The sequence below is a fragment of the Salvelinus sp. IW2-2015 genome, linkage group LG12 (genome assembly GCF_002910315.2).
Source record: "Salvelinus sp. IW2-2015 linkage group LG12, ASM291031v2, whole genome shotgun sequence".
NCBI lineage: Eukaryota > Metazoa > Chordata > Actinopteri > Salmoniformes > Salmonidae > Salvelinus > Salvelinus sp. IW2-2015.
This window is the reverse complement of record NC_036852.1, coordinates 5,871,625-5,886,177: the sequence shown is the minus strand read 5'-3', so window position 1 is coordinate 5,886,177 and position 14,553 is coordinate 5,871,625. Positions and strand designations below refer to the sequence as shown.

The following is a 14,553-nucleotide window of genomic DNA, read 5'->3' as shown; positions in this document are numbered from 1 at the left end:
TCAGCAAACACACAAACAGCGGCACATGAGAGGGTCAGGGTCTGCCAGGGGTCAAGCAGAGTGGGCTGGAGAGGGGCCAGAGATGGACTGATAAACCCCAGAGCTGCTTTGGAGAAGGCTTTACTTCCAGGCCTGATCTCCCTGCCGATATGGCCCGACGCCCAGGTCACTTCTCTCAGGTTACTCGCTGTGCGCCGTGTCCTGTTTGGTTCCCACTCCTATCATCCATCGCTACCCCCATGCCTCACACCCTCCAAGCCTTGGACATGGCCCTTGGACATGGACTTGAGAGTTGAGAGATGGACTTGGTCCAGGCACCAAGACAAAGGCTGACCCGTGGGCAATGGGCTGGTGGTGGTTGTGTGTTGGGAGCAGAAAGAGGCTTTATCACAATCTACGTGTTAGAGGGGATCTGTTTTAGCAAGACGAGGCACAGAACAGCCAATCTCGATCACAAGAATCGCTTATACATAGTTATTTGGGATACAAGGGGATTTGTAGATGAGTGATTCTGATTGCGGTAGTCGATCTCAAACACGTACATTGACTCTGCTGTGAGGCTAGTCAAGGCAGCTATTCCACAGCCTCGGGGGGAACAAAGTGTTTCCCTTGTGTCTGGAAAAGTATGCTGTGCTTTCTTTGCTTTCTGTTGTACTGCTTTCCCAACAGACTCCCTTTAAAAGGAAGTTCACTGAACTTTAGAGGCAAGCACTGAAGCACAAACGCTCAGTGTTGGCCTATTGTCCARGTGTTCTTGCTCTTCAAAGACAATTCTACACAACATGCAAAGAACACAAACATTTCTACGACATAGACTGACCAGGTGAATCCAGGTGAAAGCTGTAGGGGATACAACTAAGAGACAAACAAAAGGGGGTGCAACTCAATATTAGGAAGGTGTCTTAACTGTTTTGTATACTCTGTGTATACAGGGCATTCGGAAAGTGTTCAGGCCGCTTTACTTTTTCCACATTTTGTTACGTTACAACCTTACTCTAAAATTGATTAAATAGATTTTTGTCTCATCGATCTACACACAATACCTCATAATGACAAAGCAAAAACAGGTTTTTAGAAATTGTTGCAAAAGTATTACAAATTTTAAAAAATGAAGTATTACACTTACATACACTACCGGTTAAAGGTTTGGGCACACCTACTCATTCAAGGGTTTTTCTTTATTTGTACTATTTTCTACATTGTAGAATAATAGTGGAGACATCAAAACCATGAAATAACACATATGGAATCAAATAGTAACCAAACAAGGGTTAAACAAATCAAAATATATTTTATATTTGAGATTCTTCAAAGTAGCCAGCCTTTGCCTTGATGACAACTTTGCACACTCTTGGCATTCTCTCAACCAGCTTCATGACGTAGTCGCCTGGAATGCTTTTCCAACAGTCTTGAAGGAGTTCCCACATATGTTTAGCACTTGTTGGATGCTTTTCCTTCGCTCTGCCATCCAACTCATCCCAAACCATCTCAATTTGGTTGAGGTCGGGTGATTGTGGAGGCCAGGTCATCTGATGCACCACTCCATCACTCTCCTTCTTGGTAAAATAGCCCTTACACAGCCTGGACGTGTGTCGGGTCATTGTCCTGTTGAAAAACAAATGATAGTCACACTAAGCCCAAACCAGATGGGATGGCGTATCACTGCAGAATTCTGTTGTAGCCATGCTGGTTAAGTGTACCTTGAATTCTAAATAAATCACAGACAGTGTCACCAGCAAAGCCCCCCTCCCCACACCATAACACCTCCTCCTTCAGACTTTACTGTGGGAAATACACATGCGGAGATCGTCCGTTCACCCACACGGTTGAAACCAAAAAACTCAAAAAAACAAACATTTCTATCATCAGGCAGTGGCGAGGTCAGTACAGGTGCATCAAAGCTGGGACAGAGAGACTGAAAAACAGCTTTTATCTCAAGGGCATCAGACTGTTAAACAGCCATCACTAACATTGAGTGGCTGCTGCCAACATACTGACTCAACTCTAGCCACTTTAATAATGGAAAAATTGATGTAATAAATGTATCACTAGCCACTTTAAACAATGCCACTTTATATAATGTTTACATACCCTACATTACTCATCTCATATGTATATACTGTACTCTATACCATCTACTGCATCTTGCCTATGCCGTTCGGCCATCACTCATTCATATATTTTTATGTACATATTCTTATTCGTTCCTTTACATTTGTGTGTATAAGGTAGTTGTTGTGAAATTGTTAGGTTAGATTACTTGTTAGATATTACTGCATGGTTGGAAATAGAAGCACAAGCATTTCGCTACACTCGCATTAACATCTGCTAACGATGTGTATGTGACAAATAAAAATTGATTTGATTTGATTTGAAATGTTCCGTATTGACTGATCTTCATGTCTAAAAGTAAAGATGGACTGTCGTTTGTCTTTACTTATTTGAGCTGTTCTTATTTGAGCTGGTCTTTTACCAAATAGGGCTATCTTTTGTATAGCCCCCCCTACCTTGTCACAACACAACTGATTGGCTCAAATGCATTAAGAAGGAAAGAAATTCCACAAATTTACTTTTAAGAAGGCTAACCTTTTAATTAAATGCATTCCTGGTGACAACCTCATGCAGCTGGTTGAGAGAATGCCACGAGTGTGCAAAGCTGTCATCAAGGCAAAGGGTGGCTATTTGAAGAATCTCAAATATAAAATATATTTTGATTTGTTGAACACTTTTTTGGTTACTACATGATTCTATATGTGTTATTTCATAGTTTTGATGTCTTCAGTATTATTCTACAATGTAGAAAATAGTAAAAATAAAGAAAAAACAATTAATGAGTAAGTATTCTAAAAATGTTGACCGGTAGTGTATATATACAGTGTATTCCAAACATATTCATACCCCTTACTGGATTTTAAACTGGATTAAATTGTCCCCCCCCTCATCAATCTACACACAATAACCCATAATGACAAAGCAACAAAAGAAAAGTTTCCATAAATGTATAAAAAAAAATTGAAATATTACATTTACATAAGTATTCAGACCCTTACTAATATTGAGTTGCACCCCCCTTTGCCCCGAGAACAGCCTCAATTTATCGGGGTATGGACTCTGCAAGGTGTCGAAAGTGTTCCACAGGGATGCTGACCCATGTTGACTCCAATGCTTCCCACAGTTGTGTCAAGTTGGCTGGATGTCCTTTGGGTGGTGGACCACTCTTGATACACACAGGAAACTGTTGAACGTGAAAAACCCAGCAGTGTTGCAGTTCTTGACACACTCAAATCGGTGCGCCTGACACCTACTACCATACCCAGTTCAAAGGCACTTAAATATTTTGTCTTTCCCATTCACTCTCTGAATAGCAGACATACACAATCCATGTCTCAATTGTCTCAAGGCTTAAAAATGCTTCTTTAACCTGTTTCCTCCCCTTCATCTACACTGATTGAAGTGGATTTAACAAGTGACATCAATAAGGGATCATAGCTTTCACCTGGTCAGTCTATGTCATGGAAAGAGCAGGTGTTCTTAATGTTTTGTATACTCAGTTTCTATAGTTTGTGTACTGCAGACAACGCTTGGCATTGACTAAATACAAAGTCTTCAACGGAGACTTTGCAGACATCACCTTTGGCCTTTGAATGTTGACCCCTTGTGAATCATTTGCTGATCAATCTGTGCTATATACTGTAGCTTTGCTTCTCATTCCTAAAGTAACCCAGTCCGACAATCTCACATATTCCCCCAGCCGCTCCCTCATCTGATATCAGACAACATTGTCCAAAACTGTTGATGTGGAACCAAAACTTCTCATTGGCATCTTGAGAACGGAGGAGGGGTGGGCAGCCTGAGCCTGTTGATTCGACCCACACTGGCTGCCTGGCCCGGGCCAGACTTTTATGACTTGTCAGAGTAGTGTTATAAACACGGGGGTGCCTCTTGTCATCAAGGGCATCCGTCTGAGAAAGAGCTCGCCCGCCGCCTGCCATGAACTTCAAAGAGGTTCCAGAGGAGAGCCAGAGGAGGGCCGTGTGAGTCTGATTCATCACCACTAACGTGCCGTGTGGGAAGAGAAGAAGAGAAAAAAAAACAAAAGGGACCCTGCTAACCTTTCCCTCCACTCCCTCCACCCCTCTGTCCCCAGTCCCCTCCACCTCCACCACTTCCACCCCTCTGTCCCCAGTCCCCTCCACCTCCACCACCTCCACCCCTAGAGATTGAGAGGCCAGGCTGCAGATTCCTCTGAGCAAATAGAGAAAAAGCTCTCTCTCTCTCCTCTCTCTCTTTCTCTCTCTCGTCTCAGCACAAAGTCCATTGCTGGCATTTGTTTTCTCTTTGTAACCCCTTTGTCTGTCTGCACCAGAAATGCACCAGTTATTATTCCAAAACAAGAGATAGAAAGCAGGAATGTCAGAGCCTCGCGGCTCGCGGTGACGGTATGCATCCTTTGTCAACTTCAAATACCACTGTCGCTTAATTTCCTTACAGAACAATTCCAGACGTGTGGTCGTACAGAGCTCCAGACAGACAGAGTAACCTTGCGGGTCTACTTTAATGCATACTACACCAAAGAGCAACAGTGGCGTTGCAATATCAAAGTTGAATGAAAGTTGGGTGAGATGTAAATAATGTTGAAAGGAAATGCCTTGATCTAGCGAGTCTGTGGAGAATCACGGGAAGGACAAGTATGTCTGGGGCCGCCGGCCACCACTGCACAGAAAGAGACTCATTTTCCTGTCTGTGTTGTTGCTTTTACAGACATCCCGGTGGAGGATTAAGATGTTGGTCTGCAGTCCACTTTATTAGATGTAGTTTCAGAGACGCTCCAGCAGTCTGGAATGCAGTACGAGGCCATCACATGAAGTTCAGCCTGTATCACACCTAATTCCACTGTCTGCGTTCCAAATGACACACTATTCCCGATGTAGTGCACTACATAGGTAATATGGAGCCATTTGGACCACAAACACTAAATAAGACAAACACTGGCTGGCTAGGACGGGTCAGACTCCGATTGCAACCTTTTTCTGGTACATGCAAAAGTGAATGTCAATATCATCTTTATCATCATCAACTGTGACATCATCACTCTCCTCAAATTCCTAATCATCATCATCGTTAGTGCCATCATCATCCTCCAATCTTTTCAATCAGCGATGCTGTCTCTTTCTCCGGGGTGTCAGGCTCAAACTGCAGGGTGTGAAAAGTGAGGCGTGCAAATCAGAGCCGACCAGAGGTTAGACAGAGGTGAGGGAGAAGACCAGTGATTAGTGCTGCGGTTTTATCTTCCCTCTGGTCCCTCTGGTCCCTCTGGTCTCTGAGGCCTCCTCCATGGTGCTGGGCCTGGCTGTGGGGGGAGGAGCCATATTACGGGACGTCCCTCCGCTCTCACCTTTCCCTTCTCACGTTCCTCCTCCAGCCTGTTCACAGAGCTAACAAAGAGCACCGCTGCAATTGATCTCCCAAGGCCACGAATGATGCCAAGTAAACAAAGGCTGATTGAAATATCAGCATCTGAGAGGATAGCAGGCCTCCATTGTCCAGTATGGGTGTGTGTGTGTGTGAGAGTGTGAGAGAGAGAGAGAGAGAGAGATACAGAGAGAGATACAGAGAGAGATACAGAGAGAGATACAGAGAGAGAGACAAAGAGAGAGAGAGCAAGAAAGAGAGAGAGAGAAGCAGAACATGAGAGAGGGAGGCAGAGCATGAGAGAGGGAGGCAGAGAGAAAAGAGAAGAAGGGAGAAAGAGAGAGAGAGAGAAGCAGAGCATGAGAGAGGGAGGCAGAGAGAAAAGAGAAGAAGGGAGAAAGAGAGAGAGAGAGAAGCAGAGCATGAGAGAGGGAGGCAGAGAGAAAAGAGAAGAAGGGAGAAAGAGAGAGAGAGAGAAGCAGAGCATGAGAGAGGGAGGCAGAGCATGAGAGAGGGAGGCAGAGAGAAAAGAGAAGAAAGAAGAAAGAGAGAGAGAGAGTAAGAAAGAAAGTGCCCTGGGCGCCTCAGTGATAATAGGTTGTGACAGCCAGGCCACGCTGCCATTCCATTGTGACAGACAGAGATGAGCAGCACAGTGGGATGGGAGTGTGTGTGTATGTGTGTAAGGGAGTGTGTGTGCGTGTGTGTGTGTGTGTGACAAGGAGGGAGGTCAGGGCTCCACTGGCTCTCAATCCACTGTGCTGATGATACCATAGACAGGGGAGTGGGGGTACATGGGGGAGTGGGGGTACAGAGGGTGGGGCATGGGAGGAGCCCATCAACCCCCACTTCCTGCCCTCAGGGCAATGCTTCCCCTCACGTACACTGAAACACAGGGGGGTTATTAGCCTGTGGGGTGGGAGTCACTCATCACCCCAACCACAGTCCACTGGTTCACACCAAGATTGATTTTGTCATACAAAATGTAACATGAATGAATGTACTGTTACATGTTATCAAGTGGCTTTCTGTTCTTACTATCAGGTGATTATCTTGGTTGTTCCTAATATATTTCCTTATCTTCTTCAACAAGTATTTACCAGTGATAATTAAAAACATGCTCTCTCTCTCTCCCCTCTCACTCTCTCTCTCTCTCTGTCTCCCTCCTCTCTCTCTCACCCTCTCTTCCTCTGAGAAACTGTGAGATGACAGATGGGAAACATCTTTTCATTTTCAAATACTTCCTTGGTCAGTGGCGTGGTTGCTTCATGCATGTCCTCTGCTGCCAATTCCAGCCTCCCTCCCTTGTATTTGGCCTGGAGTGAAGGAAAGCTGTCCTCCTCTTCTCCTCTCCTTTCCTCCTCTCGCCTCTTCATCCGGCACAATGGGGGAGGTCAGGGAAGAGAGGGAGTAATTTAGTCTTAGAGTGTTGAGAAATAAATCAGGCGTCTTTAGACAAGGCTGGTTGGGGGCCCTGACCACCAAGGCCAGGGGCCAGGGGAGGGGACCCATACGAGAGTTAAAGGTCAAAGGTTAGACACTCTCATGTTGGAAAACCCTTCACAAAGAGGCCCAGAGAGCAGGGTGTAATGAGGAGGGTGGGGAGGGAACCCGGCTGTAATTAATACACCTGTCACAAGTAAATATGGGGGCGCTGGGGTCACATAGCAATTTGTTTAGTCATAGGGGTCCTGAAAACATCACTCCAGAGGTGTGCAATGATCCTATTTATGTCAGGGGGGTTCCCCTTGGTACACAGGTACCTTGGGAAACTGTTGAGACACAGGACATTGTGCATTCATGCCCATCAATAACAAGGATAAAATGTAGGGTTTCTTTCAGGACTGAAAGAGAAAATGCCATTCTCCGAACGGTAATGTTGTTGGATTTCAACCAGGGTGACCTCGAGGGATTAACTATCAAGTCTCTCAATAGTTACACCTGTTTTGTTTTTCCTCTCTCACACAAATAGGCACGTACACACACTTGAATGCATGCACGCATGTACACACTAAAAAGATAGATCAATCAATTATGAAAATGTTTGCATGGAGTTTAAGCAACGCCCTTGCACAAAAGTGCTTCAGGGGAGAGTAGGGTACGTCAAGCCAAAGGGTTAATTGAGACACCCCTTGTTTCCAGGAAGCCATATACAACATTAATAATATGACTAAATATTTAGGAAGAGGTCATCATTTCATGGAGTCTGTGAAGGAAGAAACCACATAGAAAAATGGGTAAGCATAATAGGTCCAAAAAACGGATTTTCACAAAGGCAAATTAATTTAATGTGTTATGGGTTTCGTGATGCTTCCCACTGGGCACACACTGGTTGAATCAACGTTGTTTCCATGTTATTTCAATGAAATTACGTTGAACCAATGTAGAATAGATGTTGAATTGACGTCTGCGCCAATGGGTTTTTATCTAAACCAAAGTAGATTGTTTTAACATGGTTTTATACATCAGTTGGGGTCTCTATAAGCAACAATATGAAGTCCTAAACCTAGCATGAAAGTGCATCCTTTTAGCTGTGTTGTCAAAATGTTTGCCTTGGGGTAAGTTGAGCCAATGGCCACCATAACCCATACAAATGACGATTACATTTAGTCCGTTTTATGCATAATATGTATACTATTTTTGCAATGTGTCATGCATATGAAGGGTATTTTTTACTGTTGCAGAGCAGACATCACCATGTCCTGTGTATACAAATGTACCCCCCCCCCCCCGCCTTGAGCTTCTTAAGAGAACAGCCAGGTCAGTGAGAGAAGGGAAGAAGTCCATTTGAGCAGCAGCAACGGATGAGACAAATAGACTGAAGGACACTGAAAAGTTCCATTGATATTAAAGAAAACTAACATGTATTGGTGTGAAAGAGAGGCTATTATAGAGTAGCAGAGGCACACAAGTTCATATCTGATGACATGGAGTCTGAGCTTGCTAAACATATCAAGAATCTCGCAGACCAATTCTATGAGCTTAGTAGCCTCAAATGTAGAGTACTTGCCTACGAATTGAAACAACATCCCTGTCCAAGACAACTGGTCAAGAAATGGAAGAGTAAGTGATATCGAACAGAGAGATCAACACTGGGTATACCAAATGTTAGAAACACCTTCATAACATTGAGTTGCACCCCAATCCCCCACCCTCCCTTTTGCACTCAGAACAGCCTCGATTCGTCGAAGAGGTGTCGAAAGCGTTCCACAGGGATACTYGCCCATGTTGACTCCAATGCTTCGCACAGTTGTGTCAAGTTGTCTGGATGTCCTTTGGGTGGTGGTCCATCCTTGATACACACGGAAAACGGTTTCGCGTGAAAAACCCAGCAGCGTTGCAATTCTTGACACACTCAAACCGCTGCGCCTGGCACCTACTACCATACCCCGTTCAAAGGCAATTAAGTCTTGCCCATTCACTCTCTGAAAGGTACACATACACAATCCATGTCTCAATTGTCTCAAGGCTTAAAAATCCTTCTTTAACCTGTCTCTTCACCTTCATCGACACTGATTGAAGTGGATTTAACAAGTGACATCAATAAAGGATCATAGCTTTTATCTGGATTCACCTGGTCAGTCTATGACATGGAAATAACAGGTGTTCTTAATGTTTTGTATACTCAGTGTAGATCTGAATGTCTATGTCTTAAAGGCATACGTTTAAGATATACAATATACCACCCCCCATTCCATGAATTAAACTTTGACCTACCAGCACCATCACCCACTGAAACAGGACACCGTCGCCCACTTACCCCATACCGGGGTAAGATAAACAAAGAGACCACTTTTTTAGGACAAACTATGTTTTCAAAACTGTTATGTTTATATGAATTCTGACTCTTTCCAGGGATACACAACATCCTGAAATATATGTAATGTCTTTGTTAGAAAGAATAATATATTTCCCTTGACGTAGTGATTCTGAATGTAAAACATGTCTCAACACACCCCACATACGGTGCATTCGGAAAGTATTCATACCCCTTGACTTTTTCCACATTTTGTAACATTACAGCCTTATTCTAAAATGGATTAAACTGTTTTTTTTCACCATCAATCCCCATAATGACAAAGCAGGAAATGAAAGAAAAAAAAAATGAAATATCACATTTACATCAGTATACAGACCCTTTACTCAGTACTTTGTTGAAGCACCTTTGGAAGCGATTACACCCTGGAGTCTTCTTGGGTATGACACTATAAGCTTGGCACACCTGTATTTGGGGAGTTTTTCAAATTTTTCTCGGCAGATGCTCTCAAGCTCTGTCAGGTTGGATGGGGAGTGTTGCTGCACAGCTATTTTCAGGTCTCTCCAGAGATGTTTGATCGGGTTCAAGTCCGGGCTTTGGCTGGGCCACACAAGGACATTCAGAGATTTGTCCCGAAGCCACTCCTGCGTTGTCTTTACTGTGTCCTGTTGGAAGGTGAACCTTTGCATCAGTCTGAGGTCCAGAGCGTTCTGGAGCAGGTTTTCATCAAGGATCTCTCCGTACTTTGCTCCGTTCATCTTTCACTTGATCCTGACTAGTCTCCCAGTCCCTGCCGCTGAAAAACATCCACACAGAATGATGCTGCCACCAAATCCTTCACCGTAGGAATGGTGCCAGGTTTCCTCCAGATGTGACACTTGGCATTAAGGCCAAAGAGTTCAACCTTGGTTTCATCAGACCAGAGAATCTTGTTTCTCATGGTCTGAGAGTCCTTTAGGCGCCTTTTGGCAAACTCCAAGCGGCCTGTCAGGTGCCATTTACTGAGGAGTGGCTTCCGTCTGGCCACTCAACCATAAAGGCCTGATTGGTGGAGTGCTGCAGAGATGGTTGTCCTTCTGGAAGGTTCTCCCATCTCCACAGAGAAACTCTGGAGCTCTGACTGAATGACCATTGGGTTCTTGGTCACCTCCCTGACCAAGGCCCTTCTCCCCTGATTGCTCAGTTTGGCCGGGCAGCCAGCTCTAGGAAGTCTTGGTGGTTACAAAATTCTTCCATATAAGATTGATGAAGGCCACTGTGTTCTTGGGGACCTTCAATGCTGCAGAATTCCCTTCCCCAGATCTGTGCCTCGACACAATCCTGTCTCAGAGCTCTATGGACAATTCCTTTGACCTCATGGCTTGGTTTTTGCTCTGACATGCAATGTCAATTGTGGGACCTTATATAGACAGTTGTGTGCCTTTCCAAATCATGTCCAATCAATTGAAGTTACCACAGGTGGACTCCAATCAAGTTGTAGAAACATCTCAAGGATGATCAATGGAAACAGGAAGCACCTGAGCTCAATTTCGAGTCTCATAGCTAAGGGTCTGAATACTTATGTAAATAAGGTATTTCCGTTTTTTTTTTGTTATACATTTGCAAAAATGTCAAAAAACCTGTTTTAACTTTGTCATTATGGGCTATTGTGTGTAGAGGATTATTATTTTTAAGAAGGCTGTAACGTAACAAAATGTGGGGAAAATCTAGAGCTCTGAATACTTTCTGTATTAATTCTAATTCTACTTCGATAACATTTCATAATGCTCCTGTAAATGGATTTGAAAAATGTCTCATGAACATGTTGATCATGTTGTGTATCTAGAAATCTCATAAATAATCAGGTTCTATCACCACACAGAATAAGTCAAGTTCAATCTCTTCTGGTTGCCAGAGTCCTATGGCTCGTTACTGCTCTCTAGTGTCAATAAAGTTGGCTCCAAACAGCTTCTTCTACACAGAGTATACAAACTGACCAGGTGAATCCAGGTGAAAACTATGATCCCTTATTGATGTCACTTGTTAAATCCACTTCAGTCAGTGTAGATGAAGGGGAGGAGACAGGTTAAAGAACGATTTTTAAGTCTTGAGACAATTAATACATGGATTGTGTATGCGTGCCATTCAGAGGGTAAATAGGCAATACAAAAAAGTGCCTTTGAATGGGGTATGGTAGTAGGTGCCAGGCACTGCTGGGATATTCACGCTCAACAGTTTCCCGTGTGTCAAGAACGGTCCACCACCCAAAGGGCATCCAGCCAATTTGACACAACTGTGGGAAGCATTGGAGTCAACATGGGCCATCATCTCTGTGTAACACTTTCGACACCTTAGAGAGTCCATGCCCCGATGAATTGAGGCTGTTCTGAGGGCAAAAGGGGGCGGGGGGTTCCTAATGTTTGGTATACTCAGTGTATATGGCCCGTTATAACCACATAATATCTTGTTTTGATGTACAATAAGCCTCTCTATATTTCAATCCAGTAGTCAACAAAAGGTTATCTTTGTAAGTCCTTGCAGTTAAAGTTTCAGACTTACATTTTTTTATTATAATTTTTTTTTAAACCTTTATTTAACTAGGCAAGTCAGTTAAGAACAAATTCTTATTTTACAATGACGGCCTACCCTGTCCAAACCCTCCCCTAAGCCGGAAGACGCTGGGCCAATTGGGCGCCGCCCTATGGACTTACCTTGTGATAGCATCATTGGTGGTCATGCTATGATGGCTTGCTGTTGAACTCAGACCATTACCAAAGCTAAAACCAACTCAAATCTCCATAACTGCTCCTTAATAGGGTCAACAACACATAACTATTAGACTATCCAGAAGTGTTGCCAGATAGGAAGACACTGTCTGAAAAGCTTCAATTAAATACTTTTTCAATGTATAGTTTACTGTTAGGCCTACATGATGAAACAGTGTGCTTTATATAAGCACCATTGTGATGGGCATTTTTTGTTAGTTTGCTACTTTATTTTCAATCGCTCAGTGTAAAATACTTCTACTACACTAAACTTATTGAGTTATGTCTCCCCCTACAGCTCAAAATATGCAATAACAGTGATACCTAGAGTGAAGAGAAGGGTGCAATTTCGTGCGTTCCTGCATGTGGGCATTCCTGTATCTGCAGGAACCCCTCTTTATACATCTATTGGTCCATTTTTAATCACTCTGGTACACAGGCGGGAGGCGCGGGCACTCCAGTACAGTAGGTGGTGGTAACGCACCATAACATTGGACGCCACCTGCCGGTAAACCCCACAGAAGAAGAAGAGGCACTGCTTTCCCGCAGTTCTGTTAACGACGGCGAGGGCAGGTGTTCGGCAGGCGGAAGCAAAGCCCAGTGTCCTGCCGTCGGCGTCGTTCATAGAACAGTGTTTGATAGCTAGGACTCCGGTAAACAGCAGGAGGGAGGCAGTGGCGTCACCGGTAGCTAGCTAGCTAGGACACGGGTAGACAGTGTTCTTCGCCACCAAAAAACTCGGACAATACCTTGATTTTCCTTTATGACCCACATTTTAATTGCATCGACAATCAGGGGAAATCCAGAAAATCAAAAGCGCCACACAAGCGTGATGAGGTCGTGCTCGAAGGGGGGTGTTCATGCAGGAACCAATGGGATGCAGGAACGCCCCGAATTGTGGGCCGCAATCACACACTATCGGMTGTGAAGGTAAAAAAAAACATTAAAAGTTGGAATTTGTTGCAGAAAGAAAGGACTTCAAACAACAAACACTGACTCCCTCGGACATCACTGCACACACCACAGAACAGCGTTCTACTCCTCCTTTTCAAAAACAACAATAACAAATGTGCATGGGGTGACCTGTGGCAACGTTTCACCTTTCACAGATCTCAGCATTAATTATGCAGTTCTACAAAACACTACAATATTACATTACACTCAGAGCACCACCAAGAAGTGCCCTACCCAACACCCTGAAGTAAGAAAACGAGGTAGCCTAGTGGAGTCTACAGCCAAACTAAGCACTCACAGTGGAGTCTGACTGGATTTGGGGAGACTCATACTCACAGCAGTGTGTCAGTAGAGTGAAGTCACAGGGTTAGCTCTGCCGCCGAAAGGATTCCTGATGCTGTAAGCCTCTCAGGACGTGCAACTCTCCTCTCAACAATGACCAGCCTGAAGATCTCCCACTGCTGTGTGGAAGCCGTACCCCCACGTCGGCGCACAATGACCAGAAACCTGTCTTTTTCTACAGGCTTTAATCCCCTTTCTCTCCCCCGGGTCGTTCCCTCGCTGTGGGCTCGCCTCGCACCATTCAGGGCCTGGCCCCTCCGCCGCCACAGCCCACGATGCAGCTAGCTTCACACAATAGCGCTAATAACGCCAGCGGATTTCCCATCCCTAAAACAAGTCTCTGTCAAATGGCCCGCGGTTCAAGTTCTGTGTCCTGTGTCTGCTCAACAGAAGAGCTGCTTATTGATATCAGAGAGAGAGAGAGAGAGAGAGAGAGAGAGGGCTTTTCTGAATGAATGCAGGGGTAATGGCAATTGAATAAATGAAGACAAAATGAAACAACGAGGCGTTTATTGCTTTCCTGAATGTGACAAATAAACACTTATTGAATTAGCAGCACACAGGCCTAAGCCTGGGACAGAATAGAGAGGAGGGAGTTCACTGGAAGCTCTGGGCAGGCAGGCCTTTTACTAAGTGTTTATGGGGGCAGGACAAGAACTGGAGCGTCTTAGTCCACTGAGATGTGACTGGACCAAAACAAAAGGACTCATCTGGACGTCACATTCAGCTGCATGGAGATCACTTAAGTGTGACTTCCCCTTTTCCCTGGGCCCAGTGTGGTGTCTCAGACTCTCAGTTCAGGACAATAACGCTGACATGGATTGTCTGGTGGTCGCTGGTTCTCACACCGAAACACGTGTATGCAGCGGGATGAGACAAGTGGTCCAACGTGTTGCCAATGCATGCGAATGAATAAACAGCCTTTTGGAGTGTCATGGAGAAACAGACTCTCTGTAGTACTCGAAACAGACTCTGTCTGTAGTACCAGGAACAAAAGAGCACATACGAGGGGCAGGGTCCATCAAGAGGTCGGCAACAGGTGAACATGATGCCATCATCTATCTATGCATGGTTCCTCTCTAGGTTTCCTCCTAGGTTCCTGCCTTTCTAGGGAGTTTTTCCTAGCCACCGTGCTTCTACATCTGCATTGCTTGCTGTTTGGGGTTTTAGGCTGGGTTTCTGTGTAGCACTTTGTGACATCTGTTGAGGATAAAAGTGCTTTAGAAATGAATTTGATTTATTGAGCATTATAAAACGACTGGCTGAGGATAACATCATGAATCATGGATATATGACAGCCACGATACTCTAACACAGTCCACACCTCAAGTTATGGTGTTCAAG

General features: G+C 44.4%; 1 long non-coding RNA gene across 1 annotated transcript; it reads right to left on the bottom strand.

Moving 5' to 3' along the window:
• Nucleotides 1–1,159: 1,159 nt before the first annotated feature.
• LOC139028462 (uncharacterized) lies at nucleotides 1,160–13,286 on the bottom strand. The gene is made up of 2 exons (XR_011480670.1): nucleotides 13,204–13,286; nucleotides 1,160–1,605 (listed from the first exon to the last, which is right to left on the bottom strand). It is a non-coding gene; the product is annotated as an uncharacterized lncRNA (long non-coding RNA).
• Nucleotides 13,287–14,553: the final 1,267 nt, after the last annotated feature.